Source organism: Aptenodytes patagonicus, chromosome 6, assembly GCF_965638725.1.
Source record: "Aptenodytes patagonicus chromosome 6, bAptPat1.pri.cur, whole genome shotgun sequence".
NCBI classification, from domain to species: domain Eukaryota; kingdom Metazoa; phylum Chordata; class Aves; order Sphenisciformes; family Spheniscidae; genus Aptenodytes; species Aptenodytes patagonicus.
The window spans coordinates 69,688,504-69,703,065 of NC_134954.1; the positions used below are offsets into that span (position 1 = coordinate 69,688,504).

The 14,562-nt window shown below is 39.7% G+C and overlaps 1 protein-coding gene across 3 annotated transcripts in view; it reads left to right on the forward strand.

Annotated features, from left to right (window-relative positions):
* Positions 1 to 14,562, forward strand: part of SPOPL (speckle type BTB/POZ protein like) — a 78,179-nt gene that overhangs the window by 2,785 nt on the left and 60,832 nt on the right. The gene's annotated exons all lie outside the window — the stretch shown is intronic.

A 14,562-nucleotide genomic window follows, 5' to 3' on the forward strand; every position in this document is an offset into this window, starting at 1 on the left:
ACTGCTTTGAAAAGTGTCAGTGTCATTCCCTTCCCACTTTTTTTTTTAGGTTTTCCCTCACTATTTATGTTAAAACACTTTGCCTTCTTAAGAGTCACAGTTAGTGCTTCCTTAGCAATCTCCATCAAATCAGCTAATTTGCTACACACAGTCAACTAATGATAGGGCAGCAAAACGATGTCCTGATGATATATTAACTTGTGTGAATAACATGGTTTCAGAAGCACGGTGAAGTTGGAGGGACACACGGCCCTATCCTGACTCTGCAGAGATCATCAGACTGAGGACGAAGAGCAGTTGGGTGGCCAGACAGGCTCTGTGTTTTGTCATGTGTGTCCTGGGCCCTGCATTTTTTAGGATAAAATAGAAGGCTCTTGCCTCAGTGGTTGTCTAATGCCTGCTCCATCATGTCAGAGACGTCCTCTCCGAGAGGCTTTCATGCCTAAGCTCTTGGTTCCCTTTCCTCCCTCTGCAAAACGCATGCATATTCACAAGAGACCTCTTCCTTGCTTTGATGTCTTGAGAAACTTTCTGGTTTATGTCCTTACGGCACTTTGTTTCTATTTCTTCTTGTCCCACCCATATCAAAAGGACTCCTGTTGGAACTGTCCCTTCAAATGGAAGTAGGAAACCTCCTTCAGTTTGTGCTTAGGGGAGAATTGTTGCAACTGGGTTGAGGGGTGGAAGTATTTTCATAGTGGCAACTTAGATGTTGTAGTAGTTGTTACTGAGAGAAGATGGTCACTTGCCCTAGTTCAGTGGGTTTCTGCAGTAATGTGTATGCTATGTTATAGAGTGTGTATGGTGTTGCATAAATGTTTCATTTTTTTGGTAATGTTTCAGCTGTTCAACTTGTGTGGTGGGGCTGAATTTTGGCAGGAGTATACGTTCAGTATTGGCGCGAGCTTAAACAGAAAAAACCCTCAACTCTCTTGCTTCCATTTTACCAGAGTTTAATAGCTTTCCGATGTGGTTTTTGGTAACCTGGTTTAAAGTTACTCTTTGTCAGCTCTAAAGGGTTTTTTTATGTTCTTTACAAGGAATCACTTTGCAAGCATGCATGTATCTGTCAACGTTCCTGTGATCGGTGTTTGCATATAGCATTTAGGAAATGTAGTGGAAAGTGAGATGCTCTTTCAGCTGATTTCAGAAACTCATTGGCATGGAATAATCTAGAGAGCTCACATGTACAAATTCCCTGAATTAGATTACTTATCCTTGATAATGCCCTGTATCTCCCAAAAGCCATTTATCATTTGATTTTTGTGAAAAGTGTTACACTTGCCAGTTTTCATTGGTTGCTTGTCTTTTTCTTTCCATAGAAATCATCAAAAATAAGTGACGTAAAACAATTGTAATGTGTTTTTTCCAGAATTTGACAGTTGCTTTAGGGGAAAAAAATAGTTTCTTTTCCGTGGTGCTTGTTCAGAGATTAAAGATGGACTAAGTGATTTCAAAGTAGACTTTCACGTAAAGTTGAATGCTAGGTGAATGGAGAGAAGAACTTCTGTGTTGACTTCTCACCTCTACAAAAGAGGCTGCTGTACGTACTTGTAACCCTTTTTTTTTTAAGCATTAGAAATGTCAAGTGTGCTCTCCCTTGATTTCATTGCTAAATATATGGAATGAAGCTGGTGGGTTTTGTGAGCGCTTGCAAGGTAGTAATTTACTTCTTGTGTGTCTGTGAATGTTCAATTTAAAACAATTGTCTCAAAAAAACCCAACTTTGGATCTGGGCTCACTTAGCTGATAAGCATTATTTGAAGCTCTAGTTTGATTGTACTCTTGCTGTAGGATTGCTTTGGAATAGACAGCTGCTTAGCCTTTAATTAGTGGTGCTTTGTCAATTGAGTAGTGAACCGTCTGTGACAGTTCCATCCGCCTTTGTTCGTGTGACATTTGCTCTTTGCACTATATTGTGACTTGACTTCTTAAGTAGTTGAAAGGTGAATTATCATTTGACCTGTAATTTAACTGGCTGCTTTATAGAATGACAAAGCAATTGTGTGCCAGAGAGAATGCAACAGAGTAGCTCTTGGCGTAGGCAGTGCTTCTGCTTATGGAGTAAATGTCTCCAGCAGTTGGGAAACTTCCAAAGTTCATGGGGTGGGAACCTCTTGTTGTGGTACCTGCCTCTGTTGTGCAGTGGAGAGGATCACTGGGTGAAACTTGGGAGCCAGGCTTTCTCTCGGCCTCCTTCCCGATTGTTCCTTTAACATTTATCCCCTCCCAAGAGCTCACTTACCAGTTGGTCAAGTCACTTGCAAAATCAATTCATAAGTAGGGTTATGAATGGAGATGAAAGGAATGGGGGGGAGCGATGACTGGCACTTGATTTCTTTCAAATGAAGACGTTTTCTTGTGTATTAAATGTTTGGAAAATTAGTTAGACTTGGGTGTCTCTAAAAGGGTTTGGGGTTAGTTGCATCAGCCGTGGCTTCCTGAACAACTGAAATTATGTGTAGGTGCAGAACTCATTCTGGCCTGAGGAACAGCTGGTATAACTTTCTCCTCTGGTGTCATACTTTCTAGTTCTCTGTACCATGTTGACTTTTTCTTTGGAAAACTACTTCTCCCAAAAGTTTTAATTTTCCTGGCTTTCTTTATTCATATTCAGTTTCTAATGGATGGATCTGTTTTCTCCATCACAGCATGGCCTGTAGCCTGTGAAGGACAGCTGTTTTCAATATACGGAGTTTAAGTAAAAAACCACTGGTTTAAGTTGACATAAAATCTGAATACAAGTCATTTGTTGCTTTGAGTGCTTACTGTATTCATCTAATGATTCAGATTAGTTAGCTAATAATGTCTTAAAATTCTTTAGAGGAGGCACTCGTTTACTGTCTGCAGCATTTAACACCTTAGGGCTCTGAATTACTTAATCTGTAGACGTTACCTCAGCAATAAAACAGCACTCTTTGGTGGCAATTTTTCTTAAATTTTGAAACAGATGGATTCCCTGTTAACTGAGTTTAATTTCAGAGTCACTGGTTTGTTTGTAATCAAAACTCTTGAAGATAAAATCAGAACTGTTTTGTAACAAATTTAGATAACAAGTGCTTAATATAGTTTGCTTCAGCTTCTGGGATGGAGCAACATATAATGATAATATCAAACTTTAACTCCTTTTTATGAACATCGTAGGTACCGGTGGTCACACTGATATTTACATATCAAATTGAGTAACTGTTCTTGTAACAAAGGACGAAATGCAGTCATTTCAACTAATGTGTTCTGTCTGTGGTGTGTATGAAGTTAATTGCAGCAATTATTTGCATACATTTGGGTTTGTACCTATTTTTAGGTGTTTTTTCACGCATTCGGAAAGTTCTGCGTACAGTCTGTATGAACTCATTTAAAGACTTGAGTCATACTATTTCAGTTCTGGAAATGTTATACTAGAAACCAAATTGTCTGAAATCTCTAACTTCTTTGTGTAATTGTAGGTTAATATAATACATTGCTGCACTGACTGTCAAAGTTGGTGCGATCTTACTCTTAGGTCTGGTTCTGTGTTTGGCATATGGTGGTTTCGGAGGAATAGAATGCATGAAATCTAGTTTCGATGTTTTTTTATCTCCCTGCAGAATAGCTCAAGGTAGATTTTTCTTGTTACTTATGTGCGTATAGCAAACAAACTTTTTAAATTAAAAATGGCAGCAGAAGAATAGTTGTGTTGCAGTGGGTGATATAGTTTATAAGAAACTGAAACTTCTTATGCTGAAGAAGTTTGCATAAATACAGTTTTGCAAGTTTTGCAAAATACACTGGGCAGGTGGCTGATCTGAGGAAAAAAAATACAGTAAATACATCTGGAACACTTGAACTAGTACTATTATATCTCGAGAGACTTCTGATTAGGGGAGTTCCTGTCTTGCTTATGGCAAAAGATGCCTTATTAATAATGTTCTCCTAAAGTGTGGTTGTTCTCTTAAAAAAAGGGGGGGGGGGGGGCGGGGGAGAAAGCATGATATGAGTAGAGGTGGAAAAAAAGCTTACATAGGTAGTAGCCTGCTCAAAATTTGTACGTGGTAAACTTTGTATCCAGAGTTAGATGCTATGATTAGCTATATTAATAGGATTATCAAGCAAAATCAACCTTTATTCTGTAGTCAGTAGTTTTGAATATTGTTTTACAGGCCAAGCATCACTTTTAATAATTTAAATACCAGTTGTGTTTGGAAATGTGCCGTCCCCTCTGACAGTTGTGAGACTCTGCTCCCTGAGTGGTGAGAGGAAAAATATATGGCAGTAGCATCATCAAATGTTAGTCCAGGTTACTAATAAATTATAGTGTCTAAGCCTTCACAGAGGTTTTCAGCGTCACTTTTAAAGATGGACTTGTCACTTGGTGTTAGCTGACTTCTTGATTTCCTGATATTAAATTGCATTTTTTTCCTTCTGTTTGTTTTTCTTTTTCATGAAAGCAATTTTCTGTGGCTGCACCACAGGCATTGCACAGCGCTACGTTTAACGAGGCGACCTCATCAGGATGATTCACAGCGGGGTTACATCTCACGTGGACAGAGGCAAAAAGCAGCGGACGTGCGTCCACTTTTGGTCTGCCATATTTGACAGCACCGAAGATGAAATCAAATCTATTTACTTGCCATAGACAGTGGAGGACTTTTCAAGCCCAACTGTGCTAGGGCATCAGCAAAGCAAGGAGGGATATTTGGCTTATTCAAGCGTAGATGTCAGTGGGCGATTGCCTGGGCGGCCTGCAGCCCATGCAACACACTTTCTGGAGGCACTGCTTCTGGTAATGAGGCAGCTGGTTGCATAGTAGTTCACGGCGTAGTGGTTTGTGGGGTATGTTGCTGGCAAGAGCCTCTCGAAGGCAGCTGAAGCAGCTTATGAAAAGAGAGTTTGGTCTGATAGAACTTACTGCCTTTTATCAACCGTGTTGCTTTTGTCAAGCTGAAATCTGCTTAACTGTGCCTGGATTAGCTGGGCCACCCCAATAGCCCTACGCCAGCCTGTAGCGTTGTGTTTACCTTGCTGCTGTTTTTAAATTTTAGTAAAACAATCTACCTGTAGAGGAACAAACTGATGGCATAAGGAGACTGCGCTGGGGGTGGGGGGGAGTGAGCAAACATCCTATTCAACAAGGTCTGAGTAAGATTTTACGCATTCACACCTTGGTAGCTACTGCTTTTTGCAAGACAGCATTTTTCCTATAGTTTTGAATATTGTCCTAGGCCTCAATTTAACCCTCAAAGATTTTGCACGGGTTTTGTCAAGTGAGCAGGTGACATGTTAGCCTTTTGGAGAAAGACCTGTAGCAGAGGAGCCTGATGTGGAGTAAACTGCACCATCCCCTGCTCCCTTTCCCTCTCACCCCGGGGAAGCGGTCTGAGATTGCAAATCGGAGTAGTGAGTTCAGCAGTCTCAGCTGCTGGCGAAACAGCAGGGCTTGGTGTTGCAAAGCAAGAAGTGGTTATTGCTGAGTAGCCTCTTCTTGTGAGGCGTCAAATGGTTCCATGGAAATTGAAAGCTACAGAAATCTTTTAACGCTCAAACTAATTCTAAAGAAATAACCCTTGTGAGGAAAAAATGTGAATACTACTTTTGGTCTCTGGACTTACTCTTTCTAATGCATAATTCTAAAAGCTTATGGCTGCTGAGTTTGCTCAACTTGTCTGTCTAGAGAGTTAAGAGGTACTTCAAAAATTTTCTTCTGTCTTGAGCAAGTAAGACTGTGCTGAAAGTGGGAAAAGTTGTAGGAAGCTGCAAAGGTTTGAATCACTTTTGTTGTGGAAAAATGGAGCTTAAGCAGATTATTTTGGAATTGTTCTTAAATCCAAAAATATAAGCAAAACAACTGGTATCTGGATGTTTTTGAAACAATAGAACAGGAGAAATTGTGTACTTGTCTTTGAACTTCAGAAGTTGGACTTGATGATCTCAAACGTCTTTTCCGACCTAAACGATTCTATGATTCTATAAACCAGTCTCTATTAGACTGAGCTTTTAGGATTTTCTTTTTTACCTCTGTGTGTGAACCTGTTTAGTTGCAGTCCAAGACTGAGATGTGAAGTTTTGCTTGTCTTGATGGCTTTCACCAGGTCTTCACATAGCTATGCTTTTGGAGACTCCTACTTCATATTCACCAAAGCAAGTGAGTGTGCAGCTCTACCTCTTGACCTACCTGTCTTTCCTAGGATGTTGCCTAACCAACTGTCGTGGATGAAACTTAATACCCAGTCCATTGAAATTAGTCCAGTTTCAAGTCTTGGGGAGAACTAGCATCAAGTGCAGTTTGGTCCTCTGGCAGAATTGAGTTTTGGGGTTTGGAAGTCATGTGTAGGTGTTTTTGTTTCCTAGCATGTAAGTGTCAGTTGTTTTTTGCACAAAGTGTAGTACTCTCTGCCTCTTACCAAACCAGTCCCATAGAACAGGCCTGAGATGAGCTGTACCTCTCAACGTTTCCATGAAGGTGCAGCTGTGTGCACAAATTTGTCCACTGTTTGCTATGACAGGTAATAAGGCAACAAATGAATGATCAAAAACCTCTCCTGATAACATCTGTGAGCATGACCTTTTGGCTGCTGAAAGCAGTTGTAGTGTGAACTTTCCAGGTGATAACAATCTGCAGAGGTTAATGAGGAGAGCATTATGCTGCTGTTGCTCTGTACAGCTTCTCTGCAGCAAGTGAAAGCACCTGTCTCCAGAGAGTATAGTCCAGTGCTTTTCACAAATCTTATGAATTTAAAAAGACAAGGGAAACAAAACAAAACACCCCAAACTAACTGTGAATCTGCTGGAGAAAGATATCTTTTTGTTACAATTGAAGTCAACTTTCCGTTGGCTAATACGGATATTTCTTTCACGTGCAAAAACAAAAGTCAAGATTAGCATTTTCAATTTGGTGAACTCTTGATTGTGTGTAATTGAAGTATTTAGGGAAAAAATGTCTTCGTTTAATATACTTTCATGTGCCAATGATTTGTTTGAGTAAGAGTAATGGAGTGAAACTAAGGAGGGGAAAAGATCGCTTTGGCTGTATACCAGGGAAAAAAACCCAATAGTAATAGATTATTTGAATAGAATAGCTTCCCAAGAGGAATCGTGGTGGAAGTACCCATCTTTTGAGTCCCATAAAACTAGACTGAGCAATGAAATTGAAATATGCTGTAAGAAATAATCTTGCATTCCTTCTCCAGGGAAATGCATGGATGACTCCTGTAGGGAATGGTCTAGGTTATCTAATAAAGGAGCGCAATGGGTTTCTTATATTACAGAACAATAATGCAAGGCTAATGCTGAGGGATTTTTATTAATAAGCTTGGATGATGTAAACTAGACAGTTACAGTTCAAGCTCTGCTGGGCACTAGGTTTTCTCTCAGCTGAGGTAAAATTCAACTTTATTTTTCAAAGGCTTAGGATAGGAAAGAAAATTCAGAGAAGAGCCTGAAAATTACATGTACTCAGCTTTACAGTTTTTAAAACCAATATCATAATCTTGCTAGTTTTGAGCTGCTGACTTTAGTGTTATCAGTTATAGCTACACCACCATCCTCCTGAAAAGTCAGGCATTTCACACGTGCTGGGTTTTGCCTTCCTGCTGGAACCACCTCGAGGATGTGCTTTTAAATTCTGGAGTCTTAGTTGCAGCTATTTTAAGATATCCCTGAGCCCAGCTGCCTGCCCTATCTCTGCTGCAGTTTACTGTCTCTGGAGCAGGGGTGGCAGGGGATGTATACGTAGTTTCTCAGCTGTCATGGTCCAGTAGTATTTTTTTTTTTCCTCACTGGAGAACTGTGGAGAGGGTTATGAGTTGGCTTGTGGTGTGGGTGCTGGAGCGTGTGTTTCTCCTGGCTGGGCGGTAGCTTCCAGCAGAGCTGGTGGATGGCAAGGGTAAGATCTTAAGCTTGAAGCACGTAGGAGCAGCCAGAGCTTATGATTTAAGCCCTGAAGCTGGTTTAGGTTTGTGTAAACTTGGTTGCTATTGTGTGGTTCCAAAGCAAACATATACTTAAATAAGCATTTTTTAATATTATGTTAAAAAAACCAAACCCAAAACCTTCCTTTTAACTATTATAGACCTCTCACTTCAGTGTCATAGGGTTTTCCTGTGTGTAGCCCAACTGCTATTCCCTTCCGCTTGCCCTGAAAAGGAAACATTTTGTATGTTAAAAGTATTACAAATAATGTGAAATGTAGTAGATCCTCAACTTACAGGTTTTCTAACTTAGTGGGATGGATATATATGACTGCAATTGTTTAAGTATTAGTAGTACTGTTCACTCAAATGTTGCAGTGATAGATAGGGATTAAATTCAATAAATACTAAACACTGTATTTAAATTTTCTAGGTATATCTTGAGTCTGTTTTCAGAGAAGCAAATGATGATATTGAACAAATTGGAAAACTGCCTAAGCTTAATAGACCTTTCAAATGTCTATTATTGTGTCGTGTATCATCCAGCAGAAAATTTATTTTAATAGTTAGCTATATAGGAAATGCGCAGCAATTCTTTCAAAAAGATCAATTGTGAAGAGATGCAAATCCTGCTAATTAAGAAACAATCCTATCTTTTACAAAGTTCAGATTTTTTTTCTACTATTAATGTCTTATGAATTTTTGTAAGCATAATCGGCTTACAAGACAAACTCTTAAACAGAAAAAATGGTAAATTTCTCTCTTCAGCTGGATATTTTTTTAAGTCTCTGAGATTTGGTGGGAAAGATAATCTCTCTTGTGTGGATTTGAGCAGCATTCAAGCCAGTTTAATCAGCTACAGGATTTTCATGCTGCTGGATAAGCATGACCCAGGTGATGGGTGGCTATTACAGAAGTCCTTCTGTGACCAAGGAGAAAGGGGCATGGCTGTCTTGGCTCTTAAACAGTTTCGCCTTCATAAGTTGATGCTACCTAGAACTGCACAAGTCAACTGGGGCATTGCTTCAGATGGGGGGATGCAAAAGTAACTTAATCTCGGGCCTTAAAATGTCTTTCACTTCAGACCTTACCATTTTGATCTGGTTGGTTTGTTTCCTCCATCGTTAGCTTCATATGTGTTCTCTCTCTCGCCCAAGAACTGATAAGATATGAACCTTAATTCAATATTTTTCCCAAGAATTTGCCTCCTCAATAATTTAAAATTAATAATTTTAAAATAATTTAAAAAACAAAACTGATTTCTTGAATAACAAATACTGATAGATAGTATTATGTATAACGTATATGTTACTTATATAGTACTGTATTATACTTTATTCACTGGTGATAGTTTAATAAGAGGAAAAATCGGTATCTCTGTAGCTAAAGCATGTTTATTTTGAATGGGTTTTTGGAAACTGATTTTATTGAATGGAAGGCCTATTTACTTTATATTTTTTTAAAACCCAAAGTTTTGACTGTACAGTTACACAAACTGTATTTGGTTTCTGAATTATGGATTTACTAGGTAGAAAAAGTTGGAGGAACAGGGTGTTATTTGCCAGTTAACCTTCAGAAGGTGATCTTTTTTTTTTTTTTCAGCCAGTGATGAAATATCAATATTTCCAAGGGGGGGGGGGGAAGTCAATTCATAACAGCTTTGCATTTCGTGAAATGTTCAGCCCTGTTCAGGGAAAGACTGTCACCATTCAAATGGAATATGCAGTACGTGCGATTTGTTGGTATAGTCATTTATTAGGCTTTCCTTAGACTGCTGAATGGTATTAATGTCGGTCACTCTTAGACAGTAAGTTACTCTAACTTTTACATGATCTGTTAAATGCTTGAAGTAGTTTGTTGGGTAGAGATGTTTGATGTTTCAGGCAGGACAGGCTCCATAGCCTCTTTCTGGGGCATTGCGGAGACTGTGCCATCATGGTTTGGAAGCGCACCGTGACATTGCTGTTAAATGTTGCTTTGTCTCACTCAGTTTCTGGACGGGACTCAAGAATAAGCCCACACTGTGCCAGACTCACTCGTGTTCAGTTATATCATGTGATGAGATGTTGGAAGTCCTATGATGTGCCAAAATACGGACAGCCCAGGAGGGAAACGCTTCGATCCTGGGGGCTCAAGCCCTGGAAAGAAGGGATAGCAGAGAGAAGGAGGTCAGCAGGAACTGATGGTCTGCTTCACAAAGCACTTTCCTTCTCGCTCTTGAGGCAGCAGGACGGGGTCACTGATTTGCTTGAACCGATCTGTGGGTTAGGTTCTGGCAGGCTGGATTTGATTTTTGGGGTGTGTTGGATACCCTGCAGAAGGCAGTTTATCTAGCCATTCCTGCCAGTAGGTTGTTGACTGTAATACCTTATTGAAATACAAAGATAAAACATTGCTATGCTCACTGGTTAACAGGCACACCTACCTGCTTGTATGCACCTGTTACGCTATTATTACTCTGAAAGAACTGTTAGGATACAGTTGTTATGCTGAGCTTCTGCTCTTAGACAGGAGAGCTGGCAAAAGATCATGTTAACACCTAGGGCAATTCTTCAAATAGGTTTATGAAGTGTTTTGTGGGTTTATTATTGGGGGAGTAGAAAATCCCTCTTTGTGTGTTTATATGCATGTGGTACTTTTTTAATGAGCTAGACATTTTTTCAGTGAAAAAGTTGTTGAGATCATTCCAACACAACATGTAAGAGACTGGGAATGTGTTCTTGTCTAGCTCTAAGAGGTTGAAAAGTAACTTTATTTAGAATAATGATGACAAATACTCGATTTCTGGGAAGGGGAAACAAGATAATGTTTGTCTGATGAAATTCATGTCATATTGGTATGTGAAGTAGTTTTGAATCTTAAGATCTCTTAAAAGTTAGGAAAATAGAGAGCTGATAAAGCTTTTGATGAAATTTAGTTTAAATATGTTTTATGGAGGGTAGCCCATGCTTTCTTTACACTCTATGTGCAGGTAATTAATTGGACATAATCAACTTCAGATGGCTTGAAGTGTAACACAAGTATTAGTTTGAATAGGAAAGTACTTCAGTCGATTTGTAAATAAAATGTGCTTTGAGAAATCACTGTTTTTCATGTTATCTCTACCTACTTGCCCACTACTGCTCTGGAAGTAGTACTCAGCTCCATGAAGATCCTGATTTAACAGAGACTGGTCTATTTGGCAGAGCGATTAGTAGGTGAAACCTACTTTAAGAGACCAGTAGAAGTGATAAGCCCATCGTGTTTGGGGTCCGGGAGTACAGGTTAAGTAAAATACCTTTTGAGCTTTTCCTTCCTCTTTTGAAGAAAGACAATGAAGGCAAACTCTCAGGGTAGAATTGTCACCGACTGCTGCACTCCATTCAGTATGGATTTATCACTTCGTTAAAAAATCCAAACAAACAACAAAGGTACTTGATACACTTTAAAAGTACATCTCTAATTTCCAATTTGGAAGCCAGAAACTTCTTTTGCCCTCATCCATCTGATGGTCAGAGACTTCTGCCTGGCAAAATGGCCACACTGACTGGTTTGTTAAGCTGTGTCCAGACAGGCATGGCATTGTCTGAAAACTCTTGGAGGTATTACCTGATAATGTCCTGTCACCTCTGGTGCTTTGTTCGTGATAGCCTGCAGAGGAATAAATGCAGGTTCTAGCATGAAAATTGTCCCTCTAAGTTGTTTGTCTTGCAGACAACAGGCCTGTCTTCCTTCACTTCATTGATTTAATTCTGCCCAGTCATTCTCCAGCTGGTTTTGTGAACTGCAGCTCTGTCTGTTCCCAACCGTTTGATCTAATAGGCTGTGATGAGGGTTTGGTACTTGAAAAACCTTTTTGTTGGAGCTGATGACAGTGGCTAATCAATGATTCATAAACACTTTCTTCAAAGTAGTGTTTAGTCTTCTCCCCAAGCAGAGTACAGTACATAGAATAAAGGGTAAGTGTGTAGGTGCATCTTTCTTCTCACCTTCAGTCTGCCCATGCGAGGTCCGCTTTGCCCTGGTAACCATCGGTGGCCGCACAAAGCGGGTAAGGCACATGGTGGCCCAGTTGGTCTGGGTGTCAGCCTGAGGACTGAAAAAACCCTTCTTTCCTTCCTTCCCCAAACACCTCTACATGTCACGGTAACATCTTTGAAGCTTGTGTTCTTTCACCTTGTAGTTTTGGTAAATACCCCCATGCCCGCACCCGAATCCTGATTAACGGTTTAAGTAAAGTGAAGGGCAGATCAGCAGTGCTGCTAAACTGTTTCCCTGCTGTTCTCTGGCAGTCTTTCGGTATGTCTTAACAGAGCATCTGATGCTCTGTTTATTTATTCTCCATTGTTCAGTTTGCTGTTGGTTGGTTTTAATTTTTTTAAAATCATGCATCCAAGCATATTAAAAAATAAAAAAGACTGCTTCTCAACGCAGGCTCCCAGTATGATATCAAACTATTCAAAGTTCTTGCTTTCTCCCAGTTTTCTCAATCTAAAAATGTGATTGGCTTAATAAATGGATGCCAAAAAAAGTGAGATACAAATCTGTTCCTCAAAAATGTATCAGGAGCTCAGGAAAATCAGTTGTCTGGTCCTAATGCTGTAATGAGAAACTTTACAAAAAGCTGAAGCTATTCAGAAGGATCTGAAAAGTGTACTTGTGTAAAATCATGGCTTCTGTCAGAACCTGAAATAAATAATAAACACCACACAGCAGGTGGAAGCAGCCTCTGAAGTACAAATGCCCTGGGTAGAACAGGTGCAGAGACAAGGCAGCAGACCAACCTGTAAATAATTGAAAATAACCACCTTTGCTTAGAGTTAAATTCTCAGTGAATCAAGCTGATTTAGCTGTGAGACAGGAGGGGGCAGATAACTACTGGTAGCTGGCATAAGGTCACTGGACACTTTCTGAAGAGTATACTATATAGCAGTTATTTTCAGCCTTTTTCAATTTAGAGACCCCTTTGGAGCAAACTTGGCTCAGATGTGCTGCTCCTTCGTGGTTACTAGGAGCTGACTGGTCCAATGGACTGAAAGAATTGAGGAACAGATCAGAGATGAGACAGTCCTGTGCATCTCATGCAAATGACAAAATAAGGAATGGGCTGTATTTCTTCTTGTTTTTAGCTTTGCGGAATTGAAGAAGAGCAAACAGGTTCAATAAGGCTGAGGTAAACTGTTCTAACACTTTCAGGATATGGTTCTATATAAAATCCATCATGTATTTGGGTAACAGCTTCAGTTGTTACCATTGAATAGGATGTGCTTCCAGAAATAATGGTAATGTAAGTACTAAAATTTGCTTCACGAAAGAGGGATGTTCACATGTGTCCTTCCCAGGAATTTTATGCTGGGTGGTTCTGTACAGAGAATCAAAACAAATTGTAAACCTGTAAACAAGATCTAGGTAAACACAGCTTCTGCAATACCTGTGATTTCTGCTTAAAAAAAAAAATGGGGCAAACAAGTGCCATTATCTTAAATTTAGGGTGGCTGTTTGTCACTAGTTTTCATTTATGGAAAGTACTAATGAAGTACTGAAGATTGCCATAAATAAATACAAATTTTATTTGGAAAGAAAAGTCACTTATGAGAGGCAGCTGAATTGTATTTGTGATTACGCTTGAATGTCTCAATGATCCAATGTTGCAGGAGAGCTACTCAATGATTTTTTTTCATCTTGTCGTAATAGATCTCTTAGTAGAGATCCGTTAAGGGATCTGATTATATAGCATCTCCTTCCTTATCTGATAAAAACTGAGAATTAGTTTTGTTTTCAAGGTTTTATACGTTCGTGATTCAGAGCGATTCTCGTGTCAGCAGGCTTTAACGTGGAAGGGCAAGTGAGTAGCATTGATACCGCAAGTGAGTGAGAAGAGGTGCCAGAAAGGCAGGAGGGAAAGAATCCACTGAGTATCATAGCGATTCGCAGAGAATTCCCCTTCCCGTAGGAATAATAAACTCGTTCACATCGTGACTGAATTGTGTGTGGTCTTGCAGTGTCTTCTTACCAATGTTTGCATAAAACTTGTTTCTCAGTGTGTTGCCCATCCCTGGAGGAAGAGTTACAACATGATTAGTGGTGTGCAATCGCGTCTTTTCAGTAAGACAATTAATGCTGTTCTATCACAAGTAAAAAAGACCTATATGGTGAAGCACTCAAACCTCGCAGGAAGATTGTAGGCTTCTGATGTTGCTTTAGTGATAGCAGGATATGTTTAAAGAAGCTTTCTGTACTAAGAGAAAATGTAGTGTGGCAGAAGCAATTGTGACTTTCATCTGGTTTGATCAGGGTTCATTTCATTTCCTTTTAGCAACTTAATGGAGCTGCTTAAGTGAGAAGCTGTGCTTCTGGCAGGAACCTGTCTCAAGATGACAGCAAACCCTACTTAAATGAGAGTCAGCCCAGTAACCCAGAGCTACCCTCTGACAGGCCCGCCTTCTTTCATTAGCTATGTACAAAGGCTAGTGCAAGTAGGCTGACTAATTATGTGTCTGTAGCTAGATATGGCGAATCTGGGCACGTGACTCAATTTCTGATGGGCAGGAGAAATTGCAGTGCTCTGTTAGGTGATAATCCATAACAAAATTGCTTTATTTGCTATTAGAAAGTTCTTCAGAGTTGGTGAGTTGACTTAAACTGTTTTCCATCTTTGTGCTTCGATAGGGAACGAGCTTATGGTTGTGGTGATTAT